Source organism: Mus caroli, chromosome 13, assembly GCF_900094665.2.
Source record: "Mus caroli chromosome 13, CAROLI_EIJ_v1.1, whole genome shotgun sequence".
In the NCBI taxonomy this organism is placed as follows: Eukaryota; Metazoa; Chordata; class Mammalia; order Rodentia; family Muridae; genus Mus; species Mus caroli.
Window position 1 is genome coordinate 70,295,398 of NC_034582.1, and position 7,633 is coordinate 70,303,030.

Genomic DNA, 7,633 nt, shown 5'->3' on the forward strand with positions numbered 1-7,633 from the left:
AAAGGCCAAGAGGGGTCTGAGCCTCAGAGCTGGGTAGGAAAATACTAGAATCATAGGACCTGCCAGCTTACTGTGAGGACAGCTACAGATAACATCTTCTGACTCTCAGTTTACAGAGGCACCAACATCATCTGCATACCATCCGAAATCAAAGCCCACAGTACACCTACAGGTGTTAACTATGGAACTGCATGAGGTTTTTCATACCTGCTCCATCCAAGTAAGACTAACCCACAAAATTCAAAATTGCCAAGTGTCCGACGCCCTCCAGGTCAGAACACCCTTGCCTCAGCACTAGGCTGCTCAGTGTGGAAGCCTTGCATGGACCAGACCTGACGGGGCTGCTGCTCCCTTCCGAGCATGCCCAAGCACCGTGATCTCTAGGCAATGGCAGAGGTGGGCTCTCCGGGCCGTTTGGCCTGCTGTTTCTGTGATTGATGCTCCTGGGCAGTCAGGAGCGTCTGTGGCCCTTGGAGAACTGGATGGTTGGGCCCCAGGACTCTCAACACCTTGTTCCTTAGAGGCAGTGGCAGCCTCCAGCCTCTGCACAGAGTCAGTGAGGGAGCCCTGGCCCCCAGCAGTCATGTCCTATACCCTCTTGTAGAGGTCATTGTGCTCAGTCTGCAGCTCGGCACAGCTTCTCCAACCGCTGGATTTCCACCTGGAGGCCTTCCATCAATTTGTCCAGGACGGTTTTCTCTTCAGCCATCTCCAGCAGAGCCTTGTTGCTGCTTTCCTAACGGAATCGGTTCATAGTGGTTTCTTTCTCCAGCTCCTTGATTTCCTTTGTCATCTTTTCCATCTCCTGTTTGAACGTGGTAAACACGTCACTGCTTTTGGAAAGTGTGTTCTGGAACTCCTCGAACTTCTCCGTGTACCGGCAAACTGCTGCTTTAGATGGGTCTCCTGCTGTTTTATCAGCTCGCACATCCTCTGGGATTCCGCTGCTTCCTTCTGGAGAAACTCTTTTGCCTGCTGGTGCCGCTCCTCTGCCTCCTTCAGCATCTCCTGGGCCTCCAGTAGCTTGGTGTCCACTAGCTGCTGCTGCTGGTCCTTATGTTTGAAGACTGTCGATATGCTCCTAACGAAGCTCTCGTATTGCTCAATCAACTTCTTGAGCCTCTCGGCTAGTTCCATATTCTCTTGGCGCAGCCTGGATTTTGCTAGTTATGCTGCTTCATCTGCAACTGAATGTCATTCAGTGTCACCTGGAAGTGTGAAGTCACCTCTTTGTGCTTCTCATGGGCTCGCTGCACACCTTCTTCCATTAGGGACTGACTGTGTTGTTGCAGCATCCAGGACAGGCTCTCAAGTTTGCTTCGGGCCAGGACAGCCTTGCTCTGCTCACCACGCAGATGATCCTTCTCCTGCATGAGCTGGCCCCGCTTCTTCGGGAGGAGCTTCATCTGCTTCTGTGAGTTCCAATGCTCTTTCAACAGCTCAGCGTACTTCTTGCACAGAGCAGCCAGCTTCTCCTCTGGGTTACTCAGCGTGTTCAGTGTCTGTTTCAGCAAAGGGATACAGACCTATGGTTTCCCTAGACCCTTGGCTTTCTTCTTTTCTTGTTGGCTTCGATGGTCTAAGTCTCCAACCTCATCACTTGCTAGGATCTCTTCTGTACCAGCGTCCCCCTCAGAGGTTTCCTTTTTGCCATTTACTGGAATGCCTGATTCAGGCTTCCCATTCCTGGCTGCATAGGTTCAGGACTTCCCTATGTCTTCCGGCTCAGTGGGCTCACCTCCTTGCTCGAGTCTCCCTGATTGTTGTCCACACATTTTTTTTACTCAGAATGTCTTCCAACTGCCGGCTCAGCTCCTCAGAGACATCACACAGAGCCCCAGTCTAAGCTGCTTTAGCTCGAGCCCCCTCAGTCTTCCCAGGAGCCTGGTTTATGGAACCTTCAGCTTCTGCCCCAGGAGCTGTCTGTCTGGGTCTTCTATGGGCTCAGTCCAGTCCTGCTTCCTGTTGCCCCGGGCTGCTCTTGGAGTTGAAGTGTTTGGCAGGCCCATTCTTTTTGTCTTGGTTCTTCATTTTGATTTCACCACGGATGTCAAAGCCTGACTCTGGTGAGACACAGGACACTTGTGGTAAACATAAACCATCTCCCTAAAGATAGATAACTTTGTACTTACTAAACAGTGACACTTTGTTCTATGAATAAGGATAGAAATGAGCAATTTGATCAAAGAAAAACACTATAATGGTCAATAAAGTTGATATCAGCCGACATTGTAACAGAGCAACAGGGCTCAAATACAGTGATATTAATATTACTGTTATCTTTCAACACCTTATGAAATCAACAGCCACTGTAACCCTCAGTTTTATAACATTTTTTTTTTAGATTTATTTATTTATTATATGTAAGTACACTGTAGCTGTCTTCAGACACTCCAGAAGAGGGCGCCAGATCTCCTTACGGATGGTTGTGAGCCACCATGTGGTTGCTGGGATTTGAACTCCGGACCTTCGGAAGAGCAGTCGGGTGCTCTTACCCACTGAGCCATCTCACCAGCCCTTTATAACATTTTTGTTTTGTTTTATATAAAGAACTTCTTAATGGCAGTGTAATAACAAGTTTGAGCTATCCATCATAGGTCTGTCTCAAGAGGAAGAAAGGGAAGGAGAAGCAAAAGGAAGGAGAAGATGAGGAAGAAGAGAAAGAAAGTGAGGAGAAATGTTTCAGAACGAACTTGGGCTATGCTCTTGGGACTTGGGAGTCTTTAAAGTAAGGAAGAAATCTTGGTTTCAGAATTGAGTTATAACAGAAAATTCAAAGCATCTTAGCACTTCAAAATTGCTAACTCTCAGACTGGAAGAACTCTCTTCGTGTCACAAAGAAGTCCAGTGCAGCAAAAGCTTCCTTCTGCCTCTGATAATCAAACAAGTTAGGATCTGAAATGTAAGAAAGGTAGTTTCTCAAAACACATTTTTGTCTAATCTTTCACCTAACAAAACTGGAAGTGACCGAAAAAGCCACATATGTAACAGCATCCTATGATCCTGTAAGTCCTCACTGACCACTCAAATAGCTTACACAGTTATAAATTATTAGTTCTACTTGAAGCTCTGCTAGCCTAAAAGATGCAGTTCTGCTGCAGAAAAAAAAAATAAAGAATGCTTAGTTGCAGAAGCAAAAAAGAAAGAGAAACAAGAAAATATTCTTATTAAAAAAGTGGACTAAACTTGGAATAAAATTCTACTTATATTTTCATCACAATATCATACACATACACTTGGATAACTGGTGGAGGAAGCCATGGAAAGGAGAGGGTGTGTCCCTGGGAACTCAGCCTTTGACAGCCTCTCACTCACTGTCCAGACAAGTACACACACATTTTTCTATGCTGAAAATCTTTGCTTCAGGGAGAGCCAATGACAGAGCCCCATCAACTCTCCCTTCAGCTGAACTTGCAAATGAATTTTGCAGACTAGGACAATCCATTGTATTTCTCGGCTTAGATCAAAGTCAGAGTTTCACCTCCAAAGTGCTGACTGGGGAAACTTCCTGAAACTAACCCAGAGCCTTTCTTTAAGTAATTTCTGCCCTGATCAATTTGCTCCCAACCCCCACCATGTATGCACCAAAATGAATAAAAAGTCAAATAATCAGTGGAGTTAGTCCCTCTGATTACCACAAAACATTTAACTAGAATGAAACCATGCAAAGGTTAGATCCTCTTGTACAGTCATAGCAGTTAGGGACAATATCAAAAGTAAATTTTCTTATGTGCCTCTTCTCTTCCATACACTGTGCTAGACTGTAAAAACAAAAGTCAAAGAAAATGAAACTGTTCCTTTAAGAGCCAAACTACATGTTGATCAAAGCAATGAAACACTATTCTATCTACATACTAGGTAAACAACAGTGAACACTATATGTCCCTTTGTGGACACAGGTTAAGTCCTGAGTAAGGGTGGACTGTAACTAAGGGGTTCAGTGCTCACCTTGATATAGAAGACCCAGGGTTCAATTCCCTGTACCCCAGTAAAAGTAACAAGGGGAAAATATACATTAGATGGTGATAATATTCTATATTATAAGTTTTAAAATAAGCCAAAGAGTATGTAGGAGATTCATGTTATGGGAATGCCTTGATAGTTTTTAAATAGGAGAACAGGGACAGTCTTACCAAGTAGATGGTACTAAGAAAAGGGAAGACCTGGGTGGAGACACACACTGTAATTTCAGTCCTCAGGACACTAATGGAGAAGAAAGGTACATTCAAGGCCATCCTTGGCATTATAGCAAGATTCTTTCTCAACTAACCAAGAAGATAATAAATAAATAGATAAATAAGTAAATAAATAAAAAACATGAATGCATGACTGCCAGCTGTAAGATGAGATCGAGATGACAGGGTGATCAAGGAATGCTTCCTGACTCTGAATAGTAACTGAGGCAGAAGAGCAAGCCAGGAGGAAAAGGTGTTGGGATCCCAACAGATTCGGAAGGAGAGAATAGCACATATCTATGACACCTTCCTCCAAAAGAACCAAGAGAGTAGCACATAACTATGATGCATTCATAGATGAGCCAAAGTAAGTGGAGGCCCATCTCTTGGTGCTCTCTCACTAGTCCATGTGTGCACTTATGAAGTTTTTACTCTAAACAGCAAAATAAAAGTCCAAATGTTATATTTTAACTCATTCTTCTCTCTCTGCAGGTAGCTTCTTTCCTTGGAGTAGGAAATAGTCAACATGCTAATGATTGCCCCTTTAGTAAAAGAGTGTAGGTCCTACATACAGATCTTCTCAAGCTGGAGACAGGACTTCCCGATCGAGTTGGTACTGCCACATAGGTATACAACTGCCCCTTCAAATGTTTCAAAAAAACGGAAACTCCAGATCTTCCTACAACATCTCTGGATTCACAATGCTGCTGACTGAGATTCCGAATAAATTGCTTTTCATTTAGTTTCTTCTTCAGTTAAACACGATGATGGAAATTTCAAGGTTTGACCAGAGATCTATACAGAGGCCCTTGACCTCTATTTATTTATTTATTTATTTATTCATTTATTCATTTATTTAGACATGGGGAGGCTCTTTAATAGGTTCAGGACAGGACAAAATAGAAAACCTTCCAAGGACTGGCCATGGGAAAAGACCAACACAGACAACAGAGGCTGGAGGGTGGGGGGGGTGGGGGGGAGAGGGGACTGTTCAGTTGCCTAGGGGAGGGGGAGACATGTTCCTAGGGCCACCTGAGGGGAGTGGGGGCCTTAGCATGGGGGGCACAGGAGCAGGATGTACCCTGGGATTTGAGGGGTGAACCCCTGGAGGCTGAGGGTGGACCCTGGGGGCAGCAGGGTGGACTCCAGGAGGGGGCTGGGGGTGAACCCCTGGTGCCTGATGGTGGATACCAGGGCCTGGGGGGAGTGGACTGCAGGAGCAGGTGGGTGTACCCTTGGAGCCTGAGGATGAACTCCAGCAGATAGAGGAGGGTGGACCCCTGGAGCTGGTGGCTCCACAACTGGAGCTGGTGAGTACACTCCAGGGGCTGGTGGGTACACACCAGGGGCTGGGGGATGGAGCATAGATGTTGGTGGATGGACCACTGGTGCTGGGGGGTATACCCCAGGAACTGGGGGATGGACTCCAGATGTTGGTGGGTGTACTACTGGGGCTAGGGGGGTGCACTCCAGGAGCTGGTGGGGGCATCTGGGGAGGTTCAGGGGGCCCAGAGGGAGAAGGCTCAGTGGGGAATATAGGAGGGAGAGGCAGGCCACCAGGTGGAGGTGGTGGCAAGGCATTAGGGAGTGGTAGGCGAGGAGGCAGTCCATTCATGAGTGGAGTGGGGAGGGAGGTGCTTGATGCCTGGGGTTTCTGCTGGGAGTCTAGGAGGGACTAGGGCTTCTCCATCTTAAAGTGGAACTGAAGAAAAAACTGCTTGGTTTCTCTGTTCTCGTGGGTCCAAAACTTGCCCTCAGCCTTGTCAATCTCACCTTGAATGCAATGGTCTCATAGGGCTCAGCAGCCATACTGCCAGCTGCAGCTGGTGGGGGGGTGGGGATAGGGGTGGGGGAGGGTTAGGTTGGGTTTTTTGGTCTCCTTGGCAGCTCACCAGGCCAAGTTAGTCTGATGTTTCTTCCCTTGGATGTGGGCCAGGTAGCTCCCCTCATTGTTATGCAGAGTTAGGCAGAGTTTGCAATCCTAGGATTCTAGGTCATAAAATTCTTCTTCATAAAATTCAGGTCCTTGTTGATGTTGATGGTTTCCAGGGTCAGTTGCTGCAGACGCTCTCTCCAGTTCCGCTTGCTCTAGGAGGAAGAAAGAGGCTACACCCCAACTCCCATTTTTGCCTCCAGGTGGGTGCTGAAAGTTCATGATACAGGCCTGGGTGCTCTAGGGGACAGGAAGAAATCCACACCAAGGCCTCGCTACCTGGGCTTATTCTCCGCAAAAGCTGCGATTTCGACATTTAGTTTAATTTTAATGTCCAATAACAAAAAATTAAATTCTTTCTCTTTTGACCATACACAGTTTGTAATTTGTATTTCAACTGTAAGCAAACGGATGGTTTTTAGGGTTATTTCGATGTGGTATTTTCCAGTGAAGATATGCAATGTCCTAGGTTGCGGCTGCTGCCTATGAAATATCCTGAACTACAATGAGAACATAGTGAAACTGGCCATGATGTTTCTCCTACAATGTCTGGGACAGTTGATGAGGGTCACCTGACCTCATCTAGAGAAGACACTTAAGCAATGGAGCAACTGACTCAAACTTCTGGGGGAGGGGCGATAGGGAAGGGAGAGCCACCATTAGAAATTAAGTCCTGTCCTATGTACTGTCCCTATCCAGCTTTCTCCAGACCACCTTCCGCCTCCTTCAGAGGCATGGGTGATTACCATCTATAGTCAGTGGGGCACTGGGAAGTGAACATCAGGCCTCCTGTGAAACACAATGGACAAAAATTATACAATGTGTGAATTTGAAAAAATAACTGAGGAGGTCCTTATGGAATATGCTCAGAGAATTACTTAGTCAGTAGAGATTTTTATAAATATTTTTGAAGTATTTATAAATGACCTAATCCAGACAACTGTGTTTCCTGTTGCATTTTTCTCTCCTAACAGTGGAAATTTTATTCACAAACTCTGTGTGAAATGAATATGTTACTTTAGTCCATGGTGAAGGATCTATAGAGCACCATTTCTTTCTACAATAGGAATCCACTTCTTTCACGTAAATGCAAGCATGAGAGGAAAAAGCAGAAAATTTCCCTAGGGAAACACTTTTGTCTCTCAAAACTTTTACAGACAGCAACCAATTAACCAACAGGTGAAGTCAATCTTTTAAAATATGTAAAAATTGAAGCAGAATGTATTTTTGAAACCTTTCTCTACAAAGAGATTCATTGTTTGAGTGAACTAGAACTTGGACCTTCGTAATGGCATTTCAGAGATTCAACCCATGTAAACATTGGAAAGGTCAGCTGCTCATCAAACACTATTCCAACGACAGCAAATGGATCCTTGTTAAGTTTCTTTTGCAAAAGTTCCAAGGTGCTGAACACTCATCCATTGCCACCAATAATTAACAATCCAAAACAACCTAAATACAGAGAATTTTTTGTTGGCACTTTAAAGCTTCGGACTATCTGAGGATCAGAGCATGTGGTAATGGG

General features: G+C 45.4%; 2 pseudogenes; both read right to left on the reverse strand.

Annotated features, from left to right (window-relative positions):
- Positions 1 to 380: 380 nt before the first annotated feature.
- On the reverse strand, positions 381 to 2,031 carry LOC110308616 (annotated as a pseudogene).
- A 3,135-nt stretch (positions 2,032 to 5,166) lies between these two features.
- LOC110307708 lies at positions 5,167 to 5,984 on the reverse strand (annotated as a pseudogene).
- Positions 5,985 to 7,633: the final 1,649 nt, after the last annotated feature.